This window comes from Carica papaya, chromosome 5, assembly GCF_054855325.1.
Source record: "Carica papaya isolate Zhongbai chromosome 5, ASM5485532v1, whole genome shotgun sequence".
Classification (NCBI taxonomy): domain Eukaryota; kingdom Viridiplantae; phylum Streptophyta; class Magnoliopsida; order Brassicales; family Caricaceae; genus Carica; species Carica papaya.
In genome coordinates, this window is record NC_142313.1 from 27,690,775 (window position 1) to 27,718,305 (window position 27,531).

Genomic DNA, 27,531 nt, shown 5'->3' on the forward strand with positions numbered 1-27,531 from the left:
CATTTGTGTATAAACCAGCGGAACCTAGTTCCAGTCGCGCTTAACGTCGAACGACCCGTCTGAAAAAAAATTAGTGCGACACGAGGACTTCCTAGGAGGTCACCCATCCGAGTACTACTCTCGCCCAAGCACACTTAACTGCGGAGTTCTAATGGGATCCGGTGCATTAGTGCTGGTATGATCGCACCTGTTTAATTCCGCGCTGCAAATACATAAACTCCTTCTCCTTTCTTCCCCCTCCCGTCATTTCTTTCCTTGTGCGTGCTCACTGCACCTCCCGTGCTCGTTCTAATATCAAGTAAAAGGCTACGGTGCGGTGACTCACATTTGCGAATAAACCTGAGGACCATAATTCAAGTCGCGCGTATCGTCGAAAGAATCATCTGCAAAAAAATGGGTGCAACATGAGGACTTCCTAAGAAAATGGGTGAAATATAAGGACTTCGCAGGAGGTCACCCATCCTAGTGCTACTCTCGCCCAAGCACCCTTAACTTGCGGAGTTCTGATAGAATCCGTTGCATTGGTGCTAGTATAATTGATCATGTTTCATTCTGCACTGTAAATACATACACTTTTTCTTCCTCCATCCCCCCTCCCGTCATTAGTTTCCTTGTGCGTGCACTCTGCATCTCTCTTTCTCGTTCTAATATCGATTAAAATGCCCCTGCTTCTTGACTCACATTTGCGTATGAACCAGTGGACTCTAGTTCCAGTCAAGCGTAACGTCGAACGACCTGTCTGAAAAAAAAAATTAGTGCGACAAGAGGACTTCTCAGGAGGTCACCCATCCGAGTACTACTCTCGCCCAAACACACTTAACTGCGGAATTCTGATGGGATCCGGTGCATTAGTGCTGGTATGATCGAACCTGTTTAATTTCGCGCTGCAAATACATAAACTCCTTCTCCTTTCTTCCCCCTCCCGTCATTTGTTTCCTTGTGCGTGCGCACTGCACCTCTCGTTCTCGTTCAAATATCAAGTAAAATGCCACGGCGCCGTGACTCACATTTGCGAATAAATCTGCGGACCATAATTAAAGTCGCGCGTAACGTCGAACGACACATCTGAAAAAAAGAAAATGGGTGCAATACGAGAACTTCCCAGGAGGTAACCCATCATTGTACTACTTTCGCCAAAGCACACTTAACTGCGGAGTTCTGATGGGATCAGTTGCATTTGTGCTGGTATGATCGCACCCGTTTAATTCTGCGCTGGAAATACATAAACTCCTTCTCCTTTCTTCCCCCTCCCGTCATTTGTTTCCTTGTGCGTGCGTACTGCACCTCCCGTGCTCGTTCTAATATCAAGTAAAATGCTACGGTGCCGTGACTCACATTTACAAATAAACTTGAGGACCATAATTCAAGTCGCGCGTATCGTCGAAAGAATCATCTGTAAAAAAATGGGTGCAACACGAGGACTTCCTAAGAAAATGGGTGAAATATAAGAACTTCGTAGGAGGTCATCCATCCTAGTGCTTCTCTCGCCTAAGCGCCCTTAACTTGCGAAGTTCTGATAGAATCCGTTTCATTGGTGCTGGATGATTGCTCATGTTTCATTCTATGCTGTAAATACATAAACTTTTTCTCCCTCCATCCCCCCTCCCATCATTTGTTTCTTTGTGCGTGCACTCTGCATCTCTATTTCTCGTTCTAATATCAATTAAAATGCCTCTGCTTCTTAACTCACATTTGCGTATAAACCAGTGGACCCTAGTTCCAGTCGCGCGTAACGTCGAACGACCCGTGTGAAAAAAAAAATTAGTGCGACACGAGGACTTCCCAGGAGGTCACCCATCTGAGTACTACTTTCGCCTAAGCACACTAAAATGCGGAGTTTTGATGAGATCCGGTGCATTAGTGCTAGTATGATCGCAACTGTTTGATTTTGCACTGCAAATACATAAACTCATTCCCCTTTCTTCCCCCTCCCGTCATTTGTTTCCTTGTGCGTGCGCACTGCACCTCCCGTTCTCGTTCTAATATCAAGTAAAATGCTACAGCGCCGTGACTCACATTTGGGAATAAACCTGAGGACCATAATTCAAGTCGCGCATAACGTCGAAAGAATCATCTGCAAAAAAATGAGTGCAACACGAGGACTTCACAAGAAAATTGGTGAAATATAAGGACTTCGGAGGAGGTAACCCATGTTAGTACTACTCTCGCCCAAGCACCCTTACCTACGGAGTTCTGATAGAATCCGTTGCATTAGTGCTGGTATGATCGCACCTGTTTCATTTCGTGCTTAAAATACATACACTCCTTCTCTTTCCCTCCCCCTCCCATCAAATGTTTCCTTGTGCGTTCACACTGCACCTCTCCCTCTCCTTCTAATATCGATTAAAATGCCCCTACTTCTTGACTCACATTTGCGTATAAACAAACGGACCATAGTTCCAGTCGCGCGTAACGTGGAACGACCCGTCTGAAAAAAAATTGGTGCGACACGAGGACTTACCAGGAGGTCACCCATCCGAGTACTACTCTCGCCCAAGCGCACTTAACTGCGGAGTTCTGATGGGATCCGATACATTAGTGCTGGTATGATCGCACCCGTTTAATTTCGGGCTGTAAATACATAAACTTCTTCTCCTTTCCTCCCCCTCCCGTCATTTGTTTCCTTGTGCGTGCGCACTGCACCTCTCGTTCTCGTTCAAATATCAAGTAAAATGCCACGGCGCCGTGACTCACATTTGTGAATAAATCTGCGGACCATAATTAATTTCGCGCGTAACGTCGAACGGCCCTTCTGAAAAAAAGAAAATGGGTGCAACACAAGAACTTCCCAGGAGGTAACCCATCATTGTACTAATTTCGCCAAAGCACACTTAACTGCGGAGTTCTGATGGGATCAGTTGCATTTGTGCTGTATGATCGCACCCGTTTAATTCTGCGCTGCAAATACATAAACTCCTTCTCCTTTCTTCCCCCTCCCGTCATTTGTTTCCTTGTGCGTGCGCACTGCACCTCCCGTGCTCGTTCTAATATAAAGTAAAATGCTACGGTACTACACTCGCCCAAGCACACTTAACTGCAGAGTTCTGATGGGATCCAGTGCATTAGTGCTGGTATGATGCCACTTGTTTAATTTTTCGCTTCAAATACATACACTCCTTCTCTTTTCTTCCTCCTCCCGTCATTTGTTTCCTTGTGCGTGCGCACTGCACATCCCGTACTCGTTCTAATGTCAAGTAAAATGCCACGGCGCCGTGACTCACATTTGCGAATAAACCTGCGGACCATAAATCAAGTCGAGCGTAACGTCGAAAGAATCATCTGCAAAAAGATGGGTGCAACACAAGGACCTCCCAAGAAAATGGGTGAAATATAAGGACTTCGCAGGAGGTCACCCATCCGAGTACTTTTCTCGCCCAAGCACCCTTAACTGCGGAGTTCTGATAGAATCCGTTGCATTAGTGCTGGTATGATACCTCATGTTTCATTCTGCGCTGCAAATACATACACTTTTTCTCCCTCCATCCCCCCTCCCGTCATTTGTTTCCTTGTGCGTGCACTCTACATCTCTCCTTCTCGTTCTAATATCGAATAAAATGCCCCGGCTTCTTGACTCACATTTGCAAATGAACCAGCGGTTTATAATTCCATTCGCGTGTAATGTCGAACAACCAATCCGAAAAAAATAGGTACAACACGAGGGCTTCCCAAGTGATCACCTATCCGAGTACTACTCTCGCCCAAGAACACTTAACTGCGGAGTTCTGATGGGATACGGGGCTTTAGTGCTGGTATGATCGCACCTGTTTAATTTCGCGCTGCAAATACATACACTCCTTCTCCTTTCTTCCCCCTCCCGTCATTTGTATCCTTGTGCGTTAACACTTCACCTCTCATTCTCGTTCTAATATCGATTAAAATGCCCCTGCTTATTGACTCACATTTGCGTATAAACTAGCGGACCCTAGTTCCAGACGCGCCTAACATCGAACGACCCGTCAGAAAAAAAATTGGTGCGACACGAGGACTTCCCAAGAGGTCACCCATCCGAGTACTAATCTCGCCCAAGCACACTTAACTGCGGAGTTCTGATGGGATCCGGTGCAATAGTGCTGGTATGATCGCACCCGTTTAATTTTGCGCTACAAATACATAAACTCATTCCCTTTTCTTCCCCCTCCCGTCATATGTTTCCTTGTGCGTGCGCACTGCACCTCCCGTTCTCGTTCTAATATCAAGAAAAATGCCACGGTACCGTGAGTCACATTTGCGAATAAACCTGAGGACCATAATTCAAGTCGCGCGTAACTTCGAAAGAATCATCTGGAAAAAAAGAGGTGCAACACGAGGACTTCACAAGAAAATGGGTGAAAGATAAGGACTTCGCAGGAGGTAACCCATGCTAGTACTACTCTCGCCCAAGCACCCTTACCTACGGAGTTCTGATAGAATCCGTTGCATTAGTGCTGGTATGATCGTACCTGTTTCACTTCGTGCTGAAAATACATACACTCCTTCTCCTTCCCTCCCCCTCCCATCAATTGTTTCCTTGTGCGTTCACACTGCACCTCTCATTCTCGTTCTAATATCGATTAAAATGCCCCTTCTTCTTGACTCATATTTGCGTATAAACCAGCGGACCCTAGTTCCAGTCCTGCGTAACGTCGAACGACCCGTCTGAAAAAAAATTGTTGCGACACGAGGACTTCCCAGGAGGTCACCCATCCGAGTACTACTCTCGCCCAAGCACACTTAACTGCGGAGTTCTGATGGGATCCGGTGCATTGGTGCTGGTTTGATCGCACCAATTTAAGTTCGCGCTGCAAATACATAAACTACTTCTCCGTTCTTCCCCCTCCCGTCATTTGTTTCCTTGTGCGTTAACACTTCACCTCTCATTCTCGTTCTAATATCGATTAAAATGCCCCTGCTTCTTGACTCATATTTGCGTATAAACCAGCAGACCCTAGTTCCATTCGCGCGTAACGTCGAACAACCCATCCGAAAAAAAAAATAGGTACAACACGAGGGCTTCCCAGGTGGTGACCCATCCGAGTACTACTCTCGCCCAAGCACACTTAACTGCGGAGTTCTGATGGGATCCGGAGCTTTAGTGCTGGTATGATCGCACCTGTTTAATTTCGCGCTGCAAATACATACACTCCTTCTCATTTCTTCCCCCTCCCGTCATTTGTATCCTTGTGCGTTAACACTTCACCTCTCATTCTCGTTCTAATATCGATTGAAATGCCCCTGCTTATTGACTCACATTTGCGTATAAACCAGCGGACCCTAGTTCCAGACGCGTGTAACGTCGAAAGACCCGTCTGAAAAATAATTGGTGCGACACGAGGACTTCCCAGGAGGTCACCCATCCGAGTACTAATCTCGCCCAAGCACACTTAACTGCGGAGTTCTGATGGGATCCGGTGCAATAGTGCTGGTATGATCGCACCCGTTTAATTTTGCGCTACAAATACATAAACTCATTCCCCTTTCTTCCCCCTCCCGTCATATGTTTCCTTGTGCGTGCGCACCGCACCTCCCGTTCTCGTTCTAATATCAAGCAAAATGCCACGGTGCCGTGACTCACATTTGCGAATAAACCTGAGGACCATAATTCAAGTCGCGCGTAACATCGAAAGAATCATCTGCAAAAAAAGGGGTGCAACACGAGGACTTCACAAGAAAATGGGTGAAATATAAGGAGTTCGCATGAGGTAACCCATGCTAGTACTACTCTCGCCCAAGCACCCTTACCTACGGAGTTCTGATAGAATCCGTTGCATTAGTGCTGGTATGATCGCACCTGTTTCACTTCGTGCTGAAAATACATACACTCCTTCTCCTTCCCTCCCCCTCCCATCAATTGTTTCCTTGTGCGTTCACAATTCACCTCTCCTTCTCGTTCTAATATCGGTTAAAATGCCCCTGCTTCTTGACTCACATTTGCGTATAAACCAGCGGACCCTAGTTCCAGTCGCGCGTAACGTCGAACGACCCGTTTGAAAACAAATTGGTGCGACACGAGGACTTCCCAAGAGATCACCAATCCGAGTACTACTCTCGCCAAAGCACACTTAACTGCGGAGTTTTGACGGGATCCGTTGCATTAGTGCTGGTATGATCGCACCCCTTTAATTCCGCGCTGCAAATACATAAACTCCTTCTCCTTTCTTCCCCCTCCCGTCATTTGTTTCCTTGTGCGTGCGCACTGCACCTCTCGTTCTCGTTCAAATATCAAGTAAAATGCCACGGCGCCGTGACTCACATTTGCGAATAAATCTGCGGACCATAATTAAAGTCGCGCGTAACGTCGAACGACACATCTGAAAAAAAAAAAAATGGGTGCAACACGAGAACTTCCCAGGAGGTAACCCATCATTGTACTACTTTCTCCAAAGCACACTTAACTGCAGAGTTCTGATGGGATCCGGTACATTTGTGCTGGTGTGACCGCACCTGTTTTATTTCGTTCTGAAAATACATACACTCCTTCTTCCCTCCCCCCTCCCATCATTTGATTCCTTGTGCGTTCACACTGCACCTCTCCTTCTCGTTCTAATATCGATTAAAATGCCCCTAATTCTTGACTCACATTTGCGTATAAGCCAGCGGACCATAGTTCCAGTTGCGCGTAACGTCGAACGACCCATCTGAAAAAAAATTGTTGCGATACGAGGACTTCCCAAGAGGTCACCCATCCGAGTACTAATCTCGCCCAAGCACACTTAACTGCAGAGTTCTGATGGGATCTAGTGCATTAGTGCTGGTATGATGCCACTTGTTTAATTTTGCGCTTCAAATACATACAATCCTCTTTTCTTCCTCCTCCAGTCATTTGTTTCCTTGTGCGTGCGCACTGCACCTATCGTTCTCGTTCAAATATCAAGTAAAATGCCACGACGCCGTGACTCACATTTGCGAATAAATCAGCGGACCATAATTAAAGTCGCGTGTAACGTCGAACGGCACATCTGAAAAAAAGAAAATGGGTGCAACACGAGAACTTCCTAGGAGGTAACCCATCATTGTACTACTTTCGCCAAAGCACACTTAACTGCGGAGTTCTGATGGGATCCGGTGCATTAGTGTTGGTGTGACCGCACCTGTTTAATTTCGTGCTGAAAATACATACACCCTTCTTCCTTCCCCCCCTCCCATCATTTGTTTCCTTGTGCGTTCACACTGCACCTCTCATTCTCGTTCGAATATTGATTAAAATGCCCTTGATTCTTGACTCATATTTGCGTATAAACCAGCGGACCATAGTTCCCGTCGCGTATAACGTCGAACGACCCATCTGAAAAAAAATTGTTGCGATACGAGGACTTCCCAAGAGGTCACCCATCTGAGTACTACTCTCGCCCAAGCATACTTAACTGCAGAGTTCTGATGGGATCCAGTGCATTAGTGCTGGTATGATGCCACTTGTTTATTTTTGCGCTTCAAAAACATACACTCATTCTCTTTTCTTCCTCCTCTCGTCATTTGTTTCCTTGTGCGTGCGCACTGCACCTCCCGTACTCGTTCTAATATCAAGTAAAATGCCACGGCACCGTGACTCACATTTGCGAATAAAACTGCGGACCATAAATCAAGTCGCGCGCAACGTCGAAAGAATCATCTGCAAAAAGATGGGTGCAACACGAGGACCTCCCAAGAAAATAGGTGAAATATAAGGACTTCGAAGGAGGTCACCTATCCGAGTACTTTTCTCGCCCAAGCACCCTTAACTGCGGAGTTCTGATAGAATCCGTTGCATTAGTGCTGGTATGATCCCTCATGTTTCATTCTGCACTGCACTGCAAGTAAAATGCTACGGTGCCGTGACTCACATTTGCGAATAAATCTGAGGACCATAATTCAAGTCCCGCGTATCGTCGAAAGAATCATCTGCAAAAAAATGGGTGCAACACGAGGACTTCACAAGAAAATGGGTGAAATATAAGAAGTTCGCAGGAGGTAACCCATGCTAGTACTACTCTCGCCCAAGCACCCTTACCTACGGAGTTCTGATAGAATCCGTTGCATTAGTGCTGGTATGATCGCACCTGTTTCACTTCGTGCTGAAAATACATACACTCCTTCTCCTTCCCTCCCCCTCCCATCAATTGTTTCCTTGTGCGTTCACAATTCACCTCTCCTTCTCATTCTAATATCGGTTAAAATGCCCCTGCTTCTTGACTCACATTTGCGTATAAACCAGCGGACCCTAGTTCCAGTCGCGCGTAACGTCGAACGACCCGTTTGAAAAAAAATTGGTGCGACACGAGGACTTCCCAAGAGATCACCAATCCGAGTACTACTCTCGCCAAAGCACACTTAACTGCGGAGTTTTGACGGGATCCGGTGCATTAGTGCTGGTATGATCGCACCCCTTTAATTCCGCGCTGCAAATACATAAACTCCTTCTCCTTTCTTCCCCCTCCCGTAATTTGTTTCCTTGTGCGTGCGCACTGCACCTCTCGTTCTCGTTCAAATATCAAGTAAAATGCCACGGCGTCGTGACTCACATTTGCGAATAAATCTGCGGACCATAATTAAAGTCGCGCGTAACGTCGAACGACACATCTAAAAAAAAGAAAATGGGTGCAACACGAGAACTTCCCAGGAGGTAACCCATCATTGTACTACTTTCTCCAAAGCACACTTAACTGCAGAGTTCTGATGGGATCCGGTGCATTTGTGCTGGTGTGACCGCACCTGTTTAATTTCGTGCTGAAAATACATACACTCCTTCTTCCCTCCCCCCTCCCATCATTTGTTTCCTTGTGCGTTCACACTGCACCTCTCCTTCTCGTTCTAATATCGATTGAAATGTCTCTGATTCTTGACTCACATTTGCGTATAAACCAGCGGACCATAGTTCCAGTCGCGCGTAACGTCGATTGACCCATCTGAAAAAAAATTGTTGCGATACGAGGACTTCCCAAGAGGTCACCCATCCGAGTACTACACTCGCCCAAGCACACTTAACTGCAGAGTTCTGATGGGATCTAGTGCATTAGTGCTGGTATGATGCCACTTGTTTAATTTTGCGCTTCAAATACATACACTCCATCTCTTTTCTTCCTCCTCCCGTCATTTGTTTCCTTTTGCGTGCACACTGCACCTCCCGTTCTCGTTCTAATATCAAGTAAAATGCCACGATGCCGTAACTCACATTTGCGAATAAACCTGCGGACCATAAATCAAGTGGCGCGTAACGTCGAAAGAATCATCTGCAAAAAAATGGGTGCAACACGAGGACCTACCAAGAAAATGGGTGAAATATAAGGACTTCACAGGAGGTCACCCATCCGAGTACTTTTCTCGCCCAAGCACCCTTAACTGTGGAGTTCTGATAGAATCCATTGCATTAGTGCTGGTATGATCCCTCATGTATCATTCTGCACAGCAAATACATACACTCTGTCTCCTTCCATCCCCCCTCCCGTCATTTGTTTCCTTGTGCGTGCACTCTGCATCTCTCTTTCTCGTTCTAATATCAAGTAATATGCCCAGGCACCGTGACTCACCTTTGCAAATGAACCAGCTATTTATAATTCCATTCGCGCGTAACGTCGAATAACCCATCCGAAAAAAAAATAGGTGCAACACGAGGGCTTCCCAGGTGGACACCCATCCGAGTACTACTCTCGCCCAAGCACACTTAACTGTGGAGTTCTGATGGGATCCGGAGCTTTAATGCTGGTATGATCGCACCTATTTAATTTCGCGCTGCAACTACATACACTCCTACTCCTTTCTTCCCCCTCCCGTCATTTGTTTCCTTGTGCGTTCACACTTCACCTCTCATTCTCGTTCTAATATCGATTAAAATGCCCCTGCTTCTTGACTCACATTTGCGTATAAACAAACGGACCCTAGTTCCAGACGCGCGTAACGTCGAACGACTCGTCTGAAAAAAAATTGGTGCGACATGAGGATTTCCCAGGAGGTTAACCATCCGAGTACTAATCTCGCCCAAGCACACTTAACTGCGGAGTTCTGATGGGATCCGGGGCTTTAGTGCTGGTATGATCGCACCTGTTTAGTTTCGCGCTGCAAATACATACACTCCTTCTCCTTTCTTCCCCCTCCCGTCACTTGTTTCCTTGTGCGTTCACACTTCACCTCTCATTCTCGTTCTAATATCGATTAAAATGCCCATGCTTCTTGACTCACATTTGTGTATAAACCAGCGGACCCTAGTTCCAGACGCGCGTAACGTCGAACGACCCGTCTGAAAATAAATTTGTGCGACACGAGGACTTCACAAGAAAATGGGTGAAATATAAGGACTTCACAAGAGGTAACCCATGCTAGTACTACTCTCGCCCAAACACCCTTACCTACGAAGTTCTGTTAGAATCCGTTGCATTAGTGCTGGTATGATCGCACCTATTTCATTTCGTGCTGAAAATACATACACTCTTTCTCCTTCCCTCCCCCTCCCATCAATTGTTTCCTTGTGCGTTCACACTGCACCTCTCCTTCTCGTTCTAATATCGATTAAAATGCTCTTGCTTCTTGACTCACAATTGCATATAAACCAGCGGACCCCAGTTCCAGTCACGCGAAACGTCGAACGACCCGTCTGAAAAAAAAATTGGTGCGACATGAGGACTTTCCAAGAGGTCACCCATCCGAGTACTACTCTCTCCCAAGCACACTTAACTGCGGACTTCTGATGGGATCCGGTGCATTAGTGCTGGTATGATCGCACCCGTTTAATTCCGCGCTGCAAATACATAAACTCCTTCTCCTTTCTTCCCCCTCCCGTCATTTGTTTCCTTGTGCGTGCGCACTGCACCTCCCGTGCTTGTTCTAATATCAAGTAAAATGCTACGGTGCCGTGACTCACATTTGCGAATAAACCTGAGGACCATAATTTAAGTCGCGCGTATCGTCGAAATAATCATCTGCAAAAAAATGGGTGCAACACGAGGACTTCCTAAGAAAATGGGTGAAATATAAGAACTTCGCAGGAGGTCACCCATCCTAGTGCTACTCTCGCCCAAGCACCCTTAACTTGCGGAGTTCTGATAGAATCCGTTGCATTGGTGCTGGTATGATTGCTCATGTTTCATTCTGCGCTGCAAATACATACACTTTTTCTCCCTCCATCCCCCCTCCCGTCATTTGTTTCCTTGTGCGTGCACTCTGCATCTTTCCTTCTCGTTCTAATATCGATTAAAATGTGCTTCTTGACTCACATTTGCGTATAAACCAGCGGACCCTAGTTCCAGACGCGCGTAACGTCGAACGACCCGTCTGAAAAAAAATTGGTGTGACACGAGAACTTCCCAAGAGGTCACCCATCCGAGTACTAATCTCGCCCAAGCACACTTCACTGTGGAGTTCTGGTATGATAGCAACTGTTTAATTCCGCGCTGTAAATACATACACTCCTTCTCTTTTCTTCCTCCTCCCGTTATTTGTTTCCTTGTGCGTGCGCACTGCACCTCCCGTACTCGTTCTAATATCAAGTAAAATGTCACGGCGCCGTGACTCACATTTGCGAATAAACCTGCGGACCATAAATCAAGTTGCGCGTAACGTCGAAAGAATCATCTGCAAAAAGATGGGTGCAACACGAGGACCTCCCAAGAAAATGGGTGAAATATAAGGACTTCGCAGAAGGTCACCCATCCGAGTACTTTTCTCGCCCAAGCACCCTTAACTGCGGAGGTCTGATAGAATCCGTTGCATTAGTGCTGGTATGATCCCTCATGTTTCATTCTGCACTGCAAATACATACACTCTTTCTCCTCCCATCCCCCTTCCGTCATTTGTTTCCTTGTGCGTGCACTCTACATCTCTCTTTCTCGTTCTAATATCAAGTAATATGCCCCGGCACCGTGACTCATCTTTGCAAATGAACCAGTGGTTTATAATTCTATTCGCGCGTAACGTCGTACGACCCATCTGAAAAAAAAATTAGTGCGACACGAGGACTTCCCAGGAAGTCACCCATCCGAGTACTACGCTCGCCCAAGCACACTTAACTGCGGAGTTCTGATGGGATCCGGAGCTTTAGTGCTGGTATGATCGCACCTATTTACTTTTGCGCTGCAAATACATACACTCCTTCTCCTTTCTTCCCCCTCCCGTCATTTGTTTCCTTGTGCGTTCACACTTCACCTCTCATTTTCGTTCTAATATCGATTAAAATGCCCCTGCTTCTTGACTCACAATTGTGTATAAAGCAGCGGACCCTAGTTCCAGACGTGCTTAACGTCGAACGACCCGTCTGAAAAAAAATTTGTGCAACACGAGGACTTCCCAGGAGGTCACCCATCCGAGTACTAATCTCGCCCAAGCAGACTTCACTGCGGAGCTCTGATGGGATCCGGTGCATTAGTGCTGGTATGATCGCACCTGTTTAATTTCGCGCTGCAAATACATAAACTCATTCCCCTTTCTTCCCCCTCCCGTCATTTGTTTCCTTGTGCGTGCGCACTGCACCTCCTGTTCTCGTTCTAATATCAAGTAAAATGCTACAGCGCCGTGACTCACATTTGCGAATAAACCTGAGGACCATAATTCAAGTCGCGCGTAACATCGAAAGAATCATCTGCAAAAAATAGGTGCAACACGAGGACTTCACAAGAAAATGGGTGAAATATAAGGACTTCCCAGGAGGTAACCCATGCTAGTACTACTCTCGCCAAAGCACCCTTACCTACGGAGTTCTGATAGAATCCGTTGCATTAGTGCTGGTATGATCGCACCTGTTTCATTTCGCGCTGCAAATACATACACTCCTTCTCCTTTCTTTCCCCTCCCGTAATTTGTTTCCTTGTGCGTGCGCACTGCACCTCCCTTTATCGTTCTAATATCAAGTAAAATGGTACAGCACTGTGACTCACATTTGCGAATAAACCTGAGGACCATAATTCAAGTCGCGCGTAACGTCGAAAGAATCATCTGCAAAAAAATGGGTGCAACACGAAGACTTCACAAGAAAATGGGTGAGATATAAGGATTTCCCAGGAGGTAACCCATGCTAGTACTAATCTCGCCCAAACACCCTTACCTACGGAGTTCTGATAGAATCCTTTGCATTAGTGCTGGTATGATCGCACCTGTTTCATTTCGCGCTGTAAATACATAAACTCCTTCTCCTTTCTTCCCCCTCCCGTGATTTTTTTCCTTGTGCGTGCGCACTGCACCTCTCGTTCTCGTTCAAATATCAAGTAAAATGCCACGGCGCCGTGACTCACATTTGCGAATAAATCTGCGGACTATAATTAAAGTCGCGCGTAACGTCGAACGGCACATCTGAAAAAAAGAAAATGGGTGCAACACGAGAACTTCCCAAGAGGTAACCCATCATTGTACTACTTTCGCCAAAGCACACTTAACTGCGGAGTTCTGATGGGATTCGGTGCATTTGTGCTGGTGTGACCGCACTTGTTTAATTTCGTGCTGAAAATACATACACTCCTTCTTCCCTCCCCCCCTCCCATCATTTGTTTCCTTGTGCGTTCACACTGCACCTCTCCTTCTCGTTCTAATATCGATTAAAATGCCCCTGATTCTTGACTCACATTTGTGTATAAACAAGCGGACCATAGTTCCAGTCGCGAGTAACGTCGAACGACCCGTCTGAAAAAAAATTGGTGCGACACGAGGACTTCCCATGAGGTCACCCATCCGAGTACTACTCTCGCCCAAGCACACTTAACTGCAGAGTTCTGATGGGATCCGATGCATTAGTGTTGGTATGATCGCACCCGTTTAATTTCACGCTACAAATACATAAACTCCTTCTCCTTTCTTTCCCCTCCCGTCATTTGTTTCCTTGTACGTGCGCACTGCACCTACCGTGCTCGTTCTAATATCAAGTAAAATACTACGGTGCCGTGACTCACATTTGCGAATAAACTTGAGGACCATAATTCAAGTTGCGCGTATCGTCGAAAGAATCATCTGTAAAAAAATGGGTGCAACACGAGTACTTCCTAAGAAAATGGGTGAAATATAAGGACTTCGCAGGAGCTCACCCATCCGAGTACTTTTCTCGCCCAAGCACCCTTAACTGCGGAGTTCTGATAGAATTCGTTGCATTAGTGCTGGTATGATCCCTCATGTTTCATTATGCGCTGCAAATACATACACTCTTTCTCCTCCCATCCCCCCTCCCGTCATTTGTTTCCTTGTGCGTGCATTCTGCATCTCTCTTTCTTGTTCTAATATCAAGTAATATGCCCCGGCACCGTGACTCACCTTTGCAAATGAGCCAGCGGTTTATAATTCCATTCGCGCGTAACGTCGAACAACCCATCCGAAAAAACATAGGTGCAACACGAGGGCTTCCCAGGTGGTCACCCATCCGAGTACTACTCTCGCCCAAGCACACTTAACTACGGAGTTCTGATGGGATCCGGGGCTTTAGTGCTGGTATGATAGCACCTCTTTAATTTTGCGCCACAAATACATATACTCCTCCTTTCTTCCCCCTCCCGTCATTTGTTTCCTTGTGCGTTCACACTTCACCTCTCATTCTCGTTCTAATATCGATTAAAATGCCCCTGCTTCTTAACTCACATTTACATATAAACCAGCTGACCCTAGTTCCAGACGCGCGTAACGTCGAACGACAAGTCTGAAAAAAAATTAGTGCGACACGAGGACTTCCCAGGAGGTCAACCATCCGAGTACTAATCTCGTCCAAGCACACTTAACTGCGGAGTTTTGATGGGATCCGGTGCATTAGTGCTGGTATGATCGCACCTGTTTAATTTCGCACTGCAAATACATAAACTCATTCCCCTTTCTTCCCCCTCCCGTTATTTCTTTCCTTGTGGGTGCGCACTGCACCTCCCGTGCTCGTTCTAATATCAAGTAAAATGCTACGGGGCCGTGACTCACATTTGCGAATAAACTTGAGGGCCATAATTCAAGTCGCGCGTATTGTCGAAAGAATTATCTGCAAAAAAATGGGTGTAACACGAGGACTTCCAAAGAAAATGTGTGAAATATAAGGACTTCGCAGGAGGTCACCCATCCTAGTGCTACTCTCGCCCAAGAACCCTTAACTTGCGGAGTTCTGAAAGAATTCGTTGCATTGGTGCTGGTATGATTGCTCATGTTTCATTCTTCGCTGCAAATACATACACTTTTTCTCCCTCCATCCCCCCTCCCGTCATTTGTTTCCTTGTGCGTGCACTCTACATCTCTCCTTCTCGTTCTAATACCGATTAAAATGCCCCTGCTTCTTGACTCACATTTGCGTATAAACCAGTGGACTCTAGTTCCAGTCGCGCGTAACGTCGAACGACCTGTCTGAAAAAAAAAATTAATGCGACACGAGGTCTTCCCAGGAGGTAACCCATGCTAGTACTAATCTCGCCCAAACACCCTTACCTACGGAGTTCTGATAGAATCCTTTGCATTAGTGCTGGTATGATCGCACCTGTTTCATTTCGCGCTGCAAATACATAAACTCCTTCTCCTTTCTTCCCCCTCCCGTGATTTTTTTCCTTGTGCGTGCGCACTGCACCTCTCGTTCTCGTTCAAATATCAAGTAAAATGCCACGGCGCCGTGACTCACATTTGCGAATAAATCTGCGGACTATAATTAAAGTCGCGCGTAACGTCGAACTGCACATCTGAAAAAAAGAAAATGGGTGCAACACGAGAACTTCCCAGGAGGTAACCTATCATTGTACTACTTTCGACAAAGCACACTTAACTGCGGAGTTCTGATGGGATCCGGTGCATTTGTGCTGTTTGACCGCACCTGTTTAATTTCGTGCTGAAAATACATACACTCCTTCTTCCCTCCCCCCTCCAATCATTTGTTTCCTTGTGCGTTCACACTGCACCTCTCATTCTCATTCTAATATCGATTAAAATGCCCCTGATTCTTGACTCACATTTGCGTATAAACCAGCGGACCATAGTTCCAGTCGCGCGTAACGTCGAAAGACCCATCTGAAAAAAAATTGTTGCGATACGAGGACTTCCCAAGAGGTCACCCATCCGAGTACTACTCTCGCCCAAGCATGCTTAACTGCAGAGTTCTGATGGGATCCAGTGCATTAGTGCTGGTATGATGCCACTTGTTTAATTTTGCGCTTCAAATACATACACTCCTTCTCTTTTCTTCCTCCTCCCGTCATTTGTTTCCTTGTGCGTGCGCACTGCACCTCCCGTACTCGTTCTAATATCAAGTAAAATGCTACGGCGCCGTGACTCACATTTGTGAATAAACCTGCGGACCATAAATCAAGTCGCGCGTATCGTCGAAAGAATCATCTGCAAAAAGATGGGTGCAACACCAGGACCTCCCAAGAAAATGGGTGAAATATAAGGACTTCGCAGGAGGTCACCCATCCGAGTACCTTTCTCGCCCATGCACCCTTAACTGCAGAGTTCTGATAGAATCCGTTGCATTAGTGCTGGTATGATCCCTCATGTTTCATTCTGCACTACAAATACATACACTCTTTCTCCTCTCATCCCCCCTCCCGTCATTTGTTTCCTTGTGCGTGCACTCTGCATCTCTCTTTCTCTTTCTAATATCAAGTAATATGCCCCAGCACCGTGACTCACCTTTGCAAATGATCCAGCTATTTATAATTCCATTCGCGCGTAACGTCGAACAACCTATCCGAAAAAAAATAGCTGCAACACGAGGGCTTCCCAGGTGGTCACCCATCCGAGTACTACTCTCGCCCAAGCACACTTAGCTGCGGAGTTCTGATGGGATCCGGTGCATTAGTGCTGGTATGATCGCACCCATTTAATTCTGCGCTGCAAATACATAAACTCCTTCTCCTTTCTTCCCCCTCCCGTCATTTGTTTCCTTGTGCGTGCGTACTGTACCTCCCGTGATCGTTCTAATATCAAGTAAAATGCTACGGTGCCATGACTCACATTTGCGAATAAACCTGAGGACCATAATTCAAGTCGTGCGTATCGTCGATAGAATCATCTGCAAAAAAAATGGGTGCAACACGAGGACTTCCTAAGAAAATGGGTGAAATATAAGGACTTCGCAGGAGGTCACCCATCTTAGTGCTACTCTCGCCCAAGCACCCTTAACTTGCAGATTTCTGATAGAATCCGTTGCATTCGTGCTGGTATGATTGCTCATGTTTCATTCTGCGCTGCAAATATACACACTTTTTCTCCCTCCATCCCCCCTCCCGTCATTTGTTTCCTTGTGCGTGCACTCTGCACCTCTCCTTCTCGTTCTAATATCGATTAAAATGCCCCTACTTCTTGACTCACATTTGCGTATAAACCAGTGGACCCTAGTTCTAGTCGCACGTAACGTCGAACGATCCGTCTGAAAAAAAAATTACTGCGGCACGAGGACTTCCCAAGAGGTCACCCATCCGAGTACTACTCTCGCCCACGCACACTTAACTGTGAAATTCTGATGGGATCCGGTGCATTAGTGCTGGCATGATCGCACCTGTTTAATTTTGCGTTGCAAATACATACACTTCTTCTCCTTTCTTCCCCCTCCCGTCATTTGTTTCCTTGTGCGTTCACACTTCACCTCTCATTCTCGTTCTAATATCGATTAAAATGCCCCTGCTTCTTGACTCACATTTGCGTATAAACTAGCGGACGCCAATTCCAGTCGCGCGTAACGTCGAACGACCCGTCTGAAAAAAAATTGGTGCGACACAAAGACTTCCCAGAAGGTCACCAATCCAAGTACTACTCTCGCCAAAGCACACTTAACTACGGAGTTCTGATGGGATCCGGTGCATTAGTGCTGGTATGATCGCACCTGTTTAATTCCGCGCTGTAAATACATAAACTCCTTCTCCTTTCTTCCCCCTCCCGTCATTTGTTTCCTTGTGCGTGCGCACTGCACCTCCCGTGCTCGTTCTAATATAAAGTAAAATGCTACGGTGCCGTGACTCAAATTTGCGAATAAACCTGAGGACCATAATTCAAGTCGCGCGTATCGTCGAAAGAATCATCTGCAAAAAAAGGAGTGCAACACGAGGACTTCCTAAGAAAATGGGTGAAATATAAGGACTTCGGAGGAGGTCACCCATCCTAGTGCTACTCTCGCCCAAGCACCCTTAACTTGCGGAGTTCTGATCGAATCCGTTGCATTGGTGCTGGTATGATTGCTCATGTTGCATTCTGCGCTGCAAATACACACACTTTTTCTCCCTCCATCCCCCCTCCTGTCATTTGTTTACTTGTGGGTGCACTCTGCATCCCTCTTTCTCGTTCTAATATCGATTAAAATGCCCCTGCTTCTTGACGCACATTTGCGTATAAACAAGTGGACCCGAGCTGCAGTCGCGCGTAACGTCGAACGACCCGTCTGAAAAAAAAAATTAGTACGACACGAGGACTTCCCAAGAGGTCACCCATCCGAGTACTACTCTCGCCCAAGCACACTTAACTGCGGAGTTCTGATGGGATCCGGTGCATTAGTGCTCGTGTGATCGCACCTGTTTAATTCCACGCGGCAAATACATAAACTCCTCCTTTCTTGCCCATCCCGTCATTTGTTTCCTTGTGCGTGCGCAATGCACCTCTCGTTCTCGTTCAAATATCAAGTATAATGCCACGGCACCGTGACTCACATTTGCGAATAAATCTGCGGACCATAATTAAAGTCGCGCGTAACGTCGAACGGTACATCTGAAAAAAAAAAAATGGGTGCAACACGAGAACTTCCCAGGAGGTAACCCATCATTGTACTACTTTCGCCAAAGCACACTTAACTGCGGAGTTCTGATGGGATCCGGTGCATTTGTGCTGGTGTGACCGCACCTGTTTAATTTCGTGCCGAAAATACATACACTCCTTCTTCCCTCCCCCCCTCCCATCATTTGTTTTCTTGTGCATTCACACTGCACCTCTTCTTCTCATTCTAATATCGATTAAAATGCCCCTGATTCTTCACTCACATTTGCGTATAAACCAGCAGACCATAGTTCCAGTTGCGCGTAACATCGAACGACCAATCTGAAAAAAAATTGTTGCGATACGAGGACTTCTCAAGAGGTCACCCATCCAACTACTACTCTCGCCCAAGCACACTTAACTGCAGAGTTCTGATGGGATCCAGTGCATTAGTGCTGGTATGATGCCACTTGTTTAATTTTGCGCTTCAAATACATACACTCCTTCTCTTTTCTTCCTCCTCCCGTCATTTGTTTCCTTGTGCGTGCGCACTGCACCTCCCGTACTCGTTCTAATATCAAGTAAAATGCCACGGCGCCGGGACTCACAATTACGAATAAACCTGCGGACCATAAATCAAGTCGCGCGTAACGTCGAAAGAATCATCTACAAAAAGATGGGTGCAACACGAGGACCTCCCAAGAAAATGGGTAAAATATAAGGACTTCGCAGGAGGTCACCCATCCGAGTACTTTTCTCGCCCAAGCACCCTTAAGTGCGGAGTTCTGATAGAATCCGTTGCATTAGTGCTGGTATGATCCCTCATGTTTCATTCTGCACTGCAAATACATACACTTTTTCTCCTCCCATCCCCCCTCCCGTCATTTGTTTCCTTGTGCGTGCACTCTGAATCTCTCTTTCTCATTCTAATATCAAGTAATATGCCCCGGCACCGTGACTCACCTTTACAAATGAACCAGCTGTTTATAATTCCATTCGCGCGTAACATCGAACAACCCATCCGAAAAAAAATAGGTGCAACACGAGGACTTCCCAAGAGGTCAACCATCCGAGTACTAATCTCGCCCAAGCACACTTAACTGCGGAGTTCTGATGGGATCCGGGGCTTTAGTGCTGGTATGATCGCGCCTGTTTAGTTTCGCGCTGCAAATACATACACTCGTACTCCTTTCTTCCCCCTCCCGTCATTTGTTTCCTTGTGCGTTCACACTTCACCTCTCATTCTCGTTCTAATATTGATTAAAATGCCCCTACTTCTTGACTCACATTTGCGTATAAACCAGCGGACCCCAGTTCCAGACGCGTGTAACGTCGAACGACCTGTCTGAAAAAAAATTGGTGCGACACGAGGACTTCACAAGAAAATTGATGAAATATAAGGACTTCACAGGAGGTAACCCATGCTAGTACTACTCTGCCCAAGCACCCTTACCTACGGAGTTCTGATAGAATCCGTTGCATTAGTGCTGGTATGATCGCACCTGTTTCATTTCATGCTGAAAATACATACACTCCTTCTCCTTTCCTCCCCCTCCCATCAATTGTTTCCATGTGCGTTCACACTGCACCTCTCTTTCTCGTTCTAATATCGATTAAAATGCCCCTGCTTCTTGACTCACATTTGCGCATAAACTAGCGGACCCTAGTTCCAGTCCTGCGTAACGTCGAACGACCCGTCTAAAAAAAAATTGGTGCGACACGAGGACTTCCCAGGAGGTCACCCATCCGAGTACTACTCTCGCCCAAGCACAATTAACTGCGGAGTTCTGATGGGATCCGGTGCATTAGTGCTGGTATGATCGCACCTGTTTCATTTTGTGCTGAAAATACATACACTCCTTCTCCTTCCCTCCCCCTCCCAGCAATTGTTTCCTTATGCGTTCACACTGCACCTCTCCTTCCCGTTCAAATATCGATTAAAATGCCCCTGTTTCTTGACTCACATTTGCGTATAAACCAGCGGACCCTAATTCCAGTCGCGCATAACGTCGAACGACCCGTCTGAAAAAAAATTGGTGCGACACGAGGACTTCCCAGGAGGTCACCCATCCGAGTACTACTCTCGCCCAAGCACACTTTACTGCGGAGTTCTGATGGGATCCGGTGCATTAATGCTAGTATGATTGCACCCATCTAATTCCACGCTGCAAATACATAAACTCCTTCTCCTTTCTTCCCCCTCCCGTCATTTGTTTCCTTTTGCGTGCGCACTGCACCTCCCGTGCTCGTTCTAATATCAAGTAAAATGCTATAGTGCCATGACTCACATTTGCGAATAAACCTGAGGACCATAATTCAAGTCGCGCGTATCGTCGAAAGAATCATCTGCAAAAAAATGGGTGCAACACAAGGACTTCCTAAGAAAATGGGTGAAATATAAGGACTTCGCAGGAAGTCACCCATCCTAGTGCTACTCTCGCCCAAACACCTTTAACTTGCGGAGTTCTGATAGAATCCGTTGCATTGGTGCTGGTATGATTGCTCATGTTTCATTCTGCGCTGCAAATACATATACTTTTTCTCCCTCCATCCCCCTCCCGTCATTTGTTTCCTTGTGCGTGCACTCTGCATCTCTCTTTCTCGTTCTAATATCGAATAAAATGCCCCTGCTTCTTGACTCACATTTGCGTATAAACCAGTGGACCCTTGTTCCAGTCGCGCGTAACGTCGAACGACCCGTCTGAAAAAAAAATTAGTGCGACACGAAGACTTCCCAAGAGGTAACCCATTCGAGTACTACTCTCGCCCAAGCACACTTAACTGCGGAGTTCTGATGGGATCCGGTGCATTAGTGCTGGTATGATCGCACCTGTTTAATTTCGCGCTGCAAATACATAAACTCCTTCTCCTTTCTTCCCCCTCCCGTCATTTGTTTCCTTGTGCGTGCGCACTGCACCTCCCGTTCTCGCTCAAATATCAAGTAAAATACCACGGCGCCGTGACTCACATTTGCGAATAAATCTGCGGACCATAAGTAAAGTCGCGCGTAAGGTCGAACGGCACATATGAAAAAAAGAAAATGGGTGCAACACGAGAACTTCCGAGGAGGAAACCCATCATTGTACTACTTTCGCCAAAGCACACTTAACTGCGGAGTTCTGATGGGATCCATTGCATTTGTGCTGGTGTGACCGCACCTGTTTAATTTTGTGCTGAAAATACATACACTCCTTCTTCCCTCTCCCCCTCCCATCATTTGTTTCCTTGTGCGTTCACACTGCACCTCTCATTCTCGTTCTAATATCGATTAAAATGCCCCTGATTCTTGACTCACATTTCCGTATAAACCAGCGGACCATAGTTACAGTCGCGCGTAACGTCGAACGACTCATCTGAAAAAAAATTGTTGCGATACGAGGACTTCCCAAGAGGTCACCCATCTGAGTACTACTCTCGCCCAAGCACACTTAACTGTAGAGTTCTGATGGGATCCAGTGCATTAGTGCTGGTATGATGCCACTTGATTAATTTTGCGCGTCAAATACATACACTCCTTCTCTTTTCTTCCGCCTTCCGTCATTTGTTTCCTTGTTCGTGCGCATTGCACCTCCCGTACTCGTTCTAATATCAAGTAAAATGCCACGGCGCCGTGACTCACATTTGCGAATAAACATGCGGACCATAAATCAAGTCGCGCGTAACGTCGTAAGAATCATCTATAAAAAGATGGGTGCAACACGATGACCTCCCAAGAAAATGGGTGAAATATAAGGACTTCGCAGGAGGTCACCCATCCGAGTACTTTTCTCGCCCAAGCACCTTTAACTGCAGAGTTCTGATAGAATCCGTTGCATTAGTGCTGGTATGATCCCTCATGTTTCATTCTGCACTGCAAATGCATACACTCTTTCTCCTCCCATCCCCCATCTCGTCATTTGTTTCCTTGTGCGTGCACTCTGCATCTCTCTTTCTCGTTCTAATATCAAGTAATATGCCCCGGCACCGTGTCTCACCTTTGCAAATGAACCAGCGGTTTATAATTCCATTCGCGCGTAACGTCGAACAACCCATCCGAAAAAAAATAGGTCCAACACGAGGGCTTCCCAAGTGGTCACCCATCTGAGTACTACCCTTGCCCAAGCACACTTAACTGTTGAGTTCTGATGGGATCCGGAGCTTTAGTGCTGGTATGATCGCACCTGTTTAATTTTGCGCTGCAAATACATACACACCTTCTCCTTTCTTCCCCCTCCCGTCATTTGTTTCCTTGTGCGTTCACACTTCACGTCTCATTCTCGTTCTAATATCGATTAAAATGCCCCTGCTTCTTGACTCACATTTGCGTATAAACCAGCAGACCCTAGTTCCAGACGCGCGTAACGTCGAACGACCCGTCTGAAAAAAAATTGGTGCGACACGAGGACTTCCCAGGAGGTCACCCATCCAAGTACTAATCTCGCCCAAGCACACTTCACTGTGGAGTTCTGATGGGATCCGGTGCATTAGTGCTGGTATGATCGCACCTCTTTAATTTTGCGCTGCAAATACATAAACTCATTCCCCTTTCTTCCCCCTCCCGTCATTTGTTTCCTTGTGCGTGCGCACTGCACCTCCCGTTCTCGTTCTAATATCAAGTAAAATGCTACAGCGCCGTGACTCACATTTGCGAATAAACCTGAGGACCATAATTCAAGTCGCGCGTAACGTCGAAAGAATCATCTGCAAAAAAATGGGTGCAACACAAGGACTTCGCAAGAAAATGGGTGAAATATAAGCACTTCACAGGAGGTAACCCATGCTAGTACTATTCTCGCCCAAGCACCCTTACCTACGGAGTTCTGATAGAATCCGTTGCATTAGTGCTGGTATGATCGCACCTGTTTCATTTCGCGCTGCAAATACATACACTCCTTCTCCTTTCTTCCCCCTCCCGTCATTTGTTTCCTTGTGCGTGCGTACTGCACCTCTCGTTCTCGTTCAAATATCAAGAAAAATTCCACGGCGCCGTGGCTCACATTTGCGAATAAATCTGCAGATCATAATTAAAGTCGCGCGTAACGTCGAGCAGCACATCTGAAAAAAAGAAAAAGGGTGCAACACGAGAACTTCCCAGGAGGTAACCCATCATTGTACTACTTTCGCCAAAGCACACTTAACTGCGGAGTTCTGATGGGATCCGGTGCATTTGTGCTGGTGTGACTGCACCTGTTTAATTTCGTGCTGAAAATACATACACTCCTTATTCCCTCCCCCCCTCCCATCGTTTGTTTCCTTGTGCGTTCACACTTCACGTCTCATTCTCGTTCTAATATCGATTAAAATGCCCATGCTTCTTGACTCACATTTGCGTATAAACCAGCAGACCCTAGTTCCAGACGCGCGTAACGTCGAACGACCCGTCTAAAAAAAAATTGGTGTGACACGAGGACTTCCCAGGAGGTCACCCATCCAAGTACTAATCTCGCCCAAGCACACTTCACTGTGGAGTTCTGATGGGATCCGGTGCATTAGTGCTGGTATGATCGCACCTCTTTAATTTTGCGCTGCAAATACATAAACTCATTCCCCTTTCTTCCCCCCCCCGTCATTTGTTTCCTTGTGCGTGCGCACTGCACCTCCCGTTCTCGTTCTAATATCAAGTAAAATGCTACAGCGCCGTGACTCACATTTGCGAATAAACCTGAGGACCATAATTCAAGTCGCGCGTAACGTCGAAAGAATCATCTGCAAAAAAATGGGTGCAACACGAGGACTTCGCAAGAAAATGGGTGAAATATAAGCACTTCGCAGGAGGTAACCCATGCTAGTACTATTCTCGCCCAAGCACCCTTACCTACGGAGTTCTGATAGAATCCGTTGCATTAGTGCTGGTATGATCGCATCTGTTTCATTTCGCGCTGCAAATACATACACTCCTTCTCCTTTCTTCCCCCTCCCGTCATTTGTTTCCTTGTGCGTGCGCACTGCACCTCTCGTTCTCGTTCAAATATCAAGAAAAATTCCACGGCGCCGTGGCTCACATTTGCGAATAAATCTGCGGATCATAATTAAAGTCGCGCGTAACGTCGAGCAGCACATCTGAAAAAAAAAAAAGGGTGCAACACGAGAACTTCCCAGGAGGTAACCCATCATTGTACTACTTTCGCCAAAGCACACTTAACTGCGGAGTTCTGATGGGATCCGGTGCATTTGTGCTGGTGTGACTGCACCTGTTTAATTTCGTGCTGAAAATACATACACTCCTTCTTCCCTCCCCCCCTCCCATCGTTTGTTTCCTTGTGCGTTCACACTGCACCTCTTCTTCTCGTTCTAATATCGATTAAAATACCCCTGCTTCTTGACTCACATTTGCGTATAAACTAGTGGACCTTAGTTCCAGTACCACGTAACGTCGAACGACCCGTCTGAAAAAAAAAATTAGTGTGACACGAGGACTTCCCAGGAGGTCACCCATCCGAGCACTAATCTCGCCCAAGCACACTTCACTGCGGATTTCTGATGGGATCTGGTGCATTAGTGCTGGTACGATCGCACCTGTTTAATTTTGCGCTACAAATACATAAACTCATTCCCCTTTCTTCCCCCTCCCGTCATTTGTATCCTTGTGCGTGCGCACTGCACTTCCCGTTTTTGTTCTAATATCAAGTAAAATACTACAGCGCCGTGACTCACATCTGGGAACAAACCATAGGACCATAATTCAAGTCGCGCGTAACGTCGAAAGAATCATCTGCAAAAAAATGGGTACAACACGAGGACTTCAAAAGAAAATGGGTGAAATATAAGGACTTCGCAGGAGGTAACCCATGCTAGTACTACTCTCGCCCAAGCACCCTTACCTACGGAGTTCTGATAGAATCCGTTGCATTAGTGCTGGTATGATCGCACCTGTTTCATTTCGCGCTGCAAATACAAACACTCCTTCTCTATTCTTCCCCCTCCCGTCATTTGTTTCCTTGTGCGTGTGCACTGCACCTCTTGTTCTCATTCAAATATCAAGTAAAATGTTACGGTGTCGTGACTCACATTTGCGAATAAATCTGAGGACCATAATTCAAGTCGCGCGTAATGTCGAACGACACATCTGAAAAAAAAAAATAGGTGCAACACGAGAACTTCCCAGGAGGTAACCCATCATTGTACTACTTTCGCCAAAGCACACTTTTCTGGGGAGTTCTGATGGGATCCGGTGCATTTGTGCTAGTGTGACCGCACCTGTTTAATTTCGTGCAGAAAATACATACACTCCTTCTTCCCTCCCCCCCTCCCATCATTTGTTTCCTTGTGCGTTCACACTGCACCTCTCCATCTCGTTCTAATATCGATTAAAATGCCCCTGATTCTTGACTCACATTTGCGTATAAACCAGCGGACCATAGTTCCAGTCGCGCGTAACGTCGAACGACCCATATGCAAAAAAATTATAGCGATACGAGGACTTCCCAAGAGGTCACCCATCCGAGTACTACTCTCGACCAAGCACACTTAGCTGCAGAGTTCTGATGGGATCCATTGCATTAGTGCTGGTATGATGCCACTTGTTTAGTTTTGTGCTTCAAATACATACACTCCTTCTCTTTTCTTCCTCCTCCTTTCATTTGTTTCCTTGTGCGTGCACACTGCACCTCCCGTACTCGTTCTAATATTAAGTAAAATGCCACGGCGCCGTGACTCACATTTGCGAATAAACCTGCGGACCATAAAACAAGTCACGCGTAACGTCGAAAGAATCAACTGCAAAAAGATGGGTGCAACACGAGGACCTCCCAAGAAAATGGGTGAAATATAAGGACTTCGCAGGAGGTCACCCATCCGAGTACTTTTCTCGCCCAAGCACCCTTAACTGCGGAGTTCTGATAGAATCACTTGCATTAGTGCTGGTATGATCCCTCATGTTTCATTCTGCACTGCAAATACATACACTCTTTCTCCTCCCATCCCCCCTCCCGTCATTTGTTTCCTTGTGCGTGCACTCTGCATCTCTCTTTCTCGTTCTAATATTAAGTAGTATGCCCCGGCACCGTGACTCACCTTTGCAAATGAACCAGCGGTTTATAATTCCATTCGCGCATAACGTCGAACATCCAATCCGAAAAAAAATTGGTGCAACACGAGGGCTTCCCAAGTGGTCACCCATCCAAGTACTACTCCCGCCCAAGCACACTTAACTGCGGAGTTCTGATGGGATCCGGAGCTTTAGTGCTGGTATGATCGCACCTGTTTAATTTCACGCTGCAAATACATACACTCCTTCTCCTTTCTTCCCCCTCCTGTCATTTGTTTCCTTGTGCGTTCACACTTCACCTCTCATTCTCGTTCTAATATCGATTAAAATGCCCCTGCTTCTTGACTCATATTTGCGTATAAACCAGCAGACTCTAGTTCCAGACGTGCGTAACGTCGAACGACCCGTCTGAAAAAAAAATTGGTGTGACACGAGTACTTCCCAGGAGGTCACCCATCCGAGTACTAATCTCGCCCAAGAACACATAACTGCAGAGTTCTGATGGGATCTGATGCATTAGTGCTGGTATGATCGCACCTGTTTAATTTCGTGCTGCAAATACATAAACTCATTCCCCTTTCTTCCCCCTCCCGTCATTTATTTCCTTGTGCGTGCGCACTACACCTCCCGTTCTCGTTCTAATATCAAGTAAAATGTCACGGCACCGTGACTCACATTTACAAATAAACTTGAGGACCATAATTCAAGTTGTGCGTAACGTCGAAAGAATCATTTGCAAAAAAATGGGTGCAACACGAGGACTTCACAAGAAAATGGGTGAAATATAAGGACTTCGCAGGAGGTAACCCATGCTAGTACTACTCTTGCCAAAGCACCCTTACCTACGGAGTTCTGATAGAATCCGTTGCATTAGTGCTGGTATGATCGCACCTGTTTCATTTCGTGCTGAAAATACATACACTCCTTCTCCTTCCCTCCCACTCCCATCAATTGTTTCCTTGTGCGTTCACACTGCACCTCTTCTTCTCGTTCTAATATCGATTAAA

The 27,531-nt window shown here is 46.3% G+C and overlaps 12 non-coding genes and 42 pseudogenes across 12 annotated transcripts; all 54 read right to left on the reverse strand.

Moving 5' to 3' along the window:
• Nucleotides 1–70: 70 nt before the first annotated feature.
• Nucleotides 71–189, reverse strand: LOC148257508 (5S ribosomal RNA). Its single transcript, XR_015819963.1, has one exon. It is a non-coding gene; the product is annotated as a 5S ribosomal RNA (ribosomal RNA).
• Nucleotides 190–752: 563 nt separating this feature from the next.
• LOC148257509 (5S ribosomal RNA) lies at nucleotides 753–871 on the reverse strand (annotated as a pseudogene).
• Nucleotides 872–1,080: 209 nt separating this feature from the next.
• Nucleotides 1,081–1,199, reverse strand: LOC148257510 (5S ribosomal RNA; annotated as a pseudogene).
• A 562-nt stretch (nucleotides 1,200–1,761) lies between these two features.
• On the reverse strand, nucleotides 1,762–1,880 carry LOC148257511 (5S ribosomal RNA; annotated as a pseudogene).
• Nucleotides 1,881–2,439: 559 nt separating this feature from the next.
• Nucleotides 2,440–2,558, reverse strand: LOC148257512 (5S ribosomal RNA; annotated as a pseudogene).
• A 209-nt stretch (nucleotides 2,559–2,767) lies between these two features.
• LOC148257513 (5S ribosomal RNA) lies at nucleotides 2,768–2,885 on the reverse strand (annotated as a pseudogene).
• A 759-nt stretch (nucleotides 2,886–3,644) lies between these two features.
• LOC148257514 (5S ribosomal RNA) lies at nucleotides 3,645–3,763 on the reverse strand (annotated as a pseudogene).
• Nucleotides 3,764–3,968: 205 nt separating this feature from the next.
• LOC148257515 (5S ribosomal RNA) lies at nucleotides 3,969–4,087 on the reverse strand. Its single transcript, XR_015821027.1, has one exon. It is a non-coding gene; the product is annotated as a 5S ribosomal RNA (ribosomal RNA).
• A 559-nt stretch (nucleotides 4,088–4,646) lies between these two features.
• Nucleotides 4,647–4,765, reverse strand: LOC148257516 (5S ribosomal RNA). Its single transcript, XR_015819644.1, has one exon. It is a non-coding gene; the product is annotated as a 5S ribosomal RNA (ribosomal RNA).
• A 207-nt stretch (nucleotides 4,766–4,972) lies between these two features.
• LOC148257517 (5S ribosomal RNA) lies at nucleotides 4,973–5,091 on the reverse strand. Its single transcript, XR_015819762.1, has one exon. It is a non-coding gene; the product is annotated as a 5S ribosomal RNA (ribosomal RNA).
• Nucleotides 5,092–5,296: 205 nt separating this feature from the next.
• Nucleotides 5,297–5,415, reverse strand: LOC148257518 (5S ribosomal RNA). Its single transcript, XR_015820962.1, has one exon. It is a non-coding gene; the product is annotated as a 5S ribosomal RNA (ribosomal RNA).
• A 559-nt stretch (nucleotides 5,416–5,974) lies between these two features.
• LOC148257519 (5S ribosomal RNA) lies at nucleotides 5,975–6,093 on the reverse strand (annotated as a pseudogene).
• Nucleotides 6,094–6,303: 210 nt separating this feature from the next.
• Nucleotides 6,304–6,422, reverse strand: LOC148257520 (5S ribosomal RNA; annotated as a pseudogene).
• A 203-nt stretch (nucleotides 6,423–6,625) lies between these two features.
• On the reverse strand, nucleotides 6,626–6,743 carry LOC148257521 (5S ribosomal RNA; annotated as a pseudogene).
• A 207-nt stretch (nucleotides 6,744–6,950) lies between these two features.
• On the reverse strand, nucleotides 6,951–7,069 carry LOC148257522 (5S ribosomal RNA; annotated as a pseudogene).
• A 203-nt stretch (nucleotides 7,070–7,272) lies between these two features.
• On the reverse strand, nucleotides 7,273–7,390 carry LOC148257523 (5S ribosomal RNA; annotated as a pseudogene).
• Nucleotides 7,391–7,895: 505 nt separating this feature from the next.
• Nucleotides 7,896–8,014, reverse strand: LOC148257524 (5S ribosomal RNA; annotated as a pseudogene).
• Nucleotides 8,015–8,219: 205 nt separating this feature from the next.
• Nucleotides 8,220–8,338, reverse strand: LOC148257525 (5S ribosomal RNA; annotated as a pseudogene).
• Nucleotides 8,339–8,547: 209 nt separating this feature from the next.
• On the reverse strand, nucleotides 8,548–8,666 carry LOC148257526 (5S ribosomal RNA; annotated as a pseudogene).
• Nucleotides 8,667–8,869: 203 nt separating this feature from the next.
• LOC148257527 (5S ribosomal RNA) lies at nucleotides 8,870–8,987 on the reverse strand (annotated as a pseudogene).
• A 562-nt stretch (nucleotides 8,988–9,549) lies between these two features.
• Nucleotides 9,550–9,668, reverse strand: LOC148257528 (5S ribosomal RNA). Its single transcript, XR_015820449.1, has one exon. It is a non-coding gene; the product is annotated as a 5S ribosomal RNA (ribosomal RNA).
• A 205-nt stretch (nucleotides 9,669–9,873) lies between these two features.
• On the reverse strand, nucleotides 9,874–9,992 carry LOC148257529 (5S ribosomal RNA; annotated as a pseudogene).
• Nucleotides 9,993–10,552: 560 nt separating this feature from the next.
• LOC148257530 (5S ribosomal RNA) lies at nucleotides 10,553–10,671 on the reverse strand (annotated as a pseudogene).
• A 1,212-nt stretch (nucleotides 10,672–11,883) lies between these two features.
• LOC148257531 (5S ribosomal RNA) lies at nucleotides 11,884–12,002 on the reverse strand (annotated as a pseudogene).
• Nucleotides 12,003–12,207: 205 nt separating this feature from the next.
• LOC148257532 (5S ribosomal RNA) lies at nucleotides 12,208–12,326 on the reverse strand (annotated as a pseudogene).
• A 916-nt stretch (nucleotides 12,327–13,242) lies between these two features.
• LOC148257533 (5S ribosomal RNA) lies at nucleotides 13,243–13,361 on the reverse strand (annotated as a pseudogene).
• A 204-nt stretch (nucleotides 13,362–13,565) lies between these two features.
• LOC148257534 (5S ribosomal RNA) lies at nucleotides 13,566–13,684 on the reverse strand (annotated as a pseudogene).
• A 560-nt stretch (nucleotides 13,685–14,244) lies between these two features.
• Nucleotides 14,245–14,363, reverse strand: LOC148257535 (5S ribosomal RNA). Its single transcript, XR_015819767.1, has one exon. It is a non-coding gene; the product is annotated as a 5S ribosomal RNA (ribosomal RNA).
• A 202-nt stretch (nucleotides 14,364–14,565) lies between these two features.
• On the reverse strand, nucleotides 14,566–14,684 carry LOC148257536 (5S ribosomal RNA; annotated as a pseudogene).
• A 563-nt stretch (nucleotides 14,685–15,247) lies between these two features.
• Nucleotides 15,248–15,366, reverse strand: LOC148257537 (5S ribosomal RNA; annotated as a pseudogene).
• A 209-nt stretch (nucleotides 15,367–15,575) lies between these two features.
• LOC148257538 (5S ribosomal RNA) lies at nucleotides 15,576–15,693 on the reverse strand (annotated as a pseudogene).
• Nucleotides 15,694–15,896: 203 nt separating this feature from the next.
• On the reverse strand, nucleotides 15,897–16,014 carry LOC148257539 (5S ribosomal RNA; annotated as a pseudogene).
• Nucleotides 16,015–16,575: 561 nt separating this feature from the next.
• Nucleotides 16,576–16,694, reverse strand: LOC148257540 (5S ribosomal RNA). Its single transcript, XR_015821167.1, has one exon. It is a non-coding gene; the product is annotated as a 5S ribosomal RNA (ribosomal RNA).
• Nucleotides 16,695–17,257: 563 nt separating this feature from the next.
• LOC148257541 (5S ribosomal RNA) lies at nucleotides 17,258–17,376 on the reverse strand (annotated as a pseudogene).
• Nucleotides 17,377–17,581: 205 nt separating this feature from the next.
• LOC148257542 (5S ribosomal RNA) lies at nucleotides 17,582–17,700 on the reverse strand (annotated as a pseudogene).
• Nucleotides 17,701–18,263: 563 nt separating this feature from the next.
• LOC148257543 (5S ribosomal RNA) lies at nucleotides 18,264–18,382 on the reverse strand (annotated as a pseudogene).
• A 206-nt stretch (nucleotides 18,383–18,588) lies between these two features.
• LOC148257544 (5S ribosomal RNA) lies at nucleotides 18,589–18,707 on the reverse strand (annotated as a pseudogene).
• A 204-nt stretch (nucleotides 18,708–18,911) lies between these two features.
• Nucleotides 18,912–19,029, reverse strand: LOC148257545 (5S ribosomal RNA; annotated as a pseudogene).
• Nucleotides 19,030–19,590: 561 nt separating this feature from the next.
• On the reverse strand, nucleotides 19,591–19,709 carry LOC148257546 (5S ribosomal RNA; annotated as a pseudogene).
• A 558-nt stretch (nucleotides 19,710–20,267) lies between these two features.
• On the reverse strand, nucleotides 20,268–20,386 carry LOC148257547 (5S ribosomal RNA). The gene has a single exon (XR_015821064.1). It is a non-coding gene; the product is annotated as a 5S ribosomal RNA (ribosomal RNA).
• Nucleotides 20,387–20,591: 205 nt separating this feature from the next.
• LOC148257548 (5S ribosomal RNA) lies at nucleotides 20,592–20,710 on the reverse strand (annotated as a pseudogene).
• Nucleotides 20,711–21,271: 561 nt separating this feature from the next.
• Nucleotides 21,272–21,390, reverse strand: LOC148257549 (5S ribosomal RNA). Its single transcript, XR_015820409.1, has one exon. It is a non-coding gene; the product is annotated as a 5S ribosomal RNA (ribosomal RNA).
• A 209-nt stretch (nucleotides 21,391–21,599) lies between these two features.
• On the reverse strand, nucleotides 21,600–21,718 carry LOC148257550 (5S ribosomal RNA; annotated as a pseudogene).
• Nucleotides 21,719–21,922: 204 nt separating this feature from the next.
• On the reverse strand, nucleotides 21,923–22,040 carry LOC148257551 (5S ribosomal RNA; annotated as a pseudogene).
• A 561-nt stretch (nucleotides 22,041–22,601) lies between these two features.
• On the reverse strand, nucleotides 22,602–22,720 carry LOC148257552 (5S ribosomal RNA; annotated as a pseudogene).
• Nucleotides 22,721–22,925: 205 nt separating this feature from the next.
• LOC148257553 (5S ribosomal RNA) lies at nucleotides 22,926–23,044 on the reverse strand. Its single transcript, XR_015820122.1, has one exon. It is a non-coding gene; the product is annotated as a 5S ribosomal RNA (ribosomal RNA).
• A 563-nt stretch (nucleotides 23,045–23,607) lies between these two features.
• On the reverse strand, nucleotides 23,608–23,726 carry LOC148257554 (5S ribosomal RNA; annotated as a pseudogene).
• Nucleotides 23,727–23,930: 204 nt separating this feature from the next.
• On the reverse strand, nucleotides 23,931–24,049 carry LOC148257555 (5S ribosomal RNA; annotated as a pseudogene).
• A 562-nt stretch (nucleotides 24,050–24,611) lies between these two features.
• LOC148257556 (5S ribosomal RNA) lies at nucleotides 24,612–24,730 on the reverse strand (annotated as a pseudogene).
• Nucleotides 24,731–24,936: 206 nt separating this feature from the next.
• LOC148257557 (5S ribosomal RNA) lies at nucleotides 24,937–25,055 on the reverse strand (annotated as a pseudogene).
• A 562-nt stretch (nucleotides 25,056–25,617) lies between these two features.
• Nucleotides 25,618–25,736, reverse strand: LOC148257558 (5S ribosomal RNA; annotated as a pseudogene).
• Nucleotides 25,737–25,940: 204 nt separating this feature from the next.
• Nucleotides 25,941–26,058, reverse strand: LOC148257559 (5S ribosomal RNA; annotated as a pseudogene).
• A 561-nt stretch (nucleotides 26,059–26,619) lies between these two features.
• On the reverse strand, nucleotides 26,620–26,738 carry LOC148257560 (5S ribosomal RNA). The gene has a single exon (XR_015820885.1). It is a non-coding gene; the product is annotated as a 5S ribosomal RNA (ribosomal RNA).
• Nucleotides 26,739–26,944: 206 nt separating this feature from the next.
• LOC148257561 (5S ribosomal RNA) lies at nucleotides 26,945–27,063 on the reverse strand (annotated as a pseudogene).
• Nucleotides 27,064–27,531: the final 468 nt, after the last annotated feature.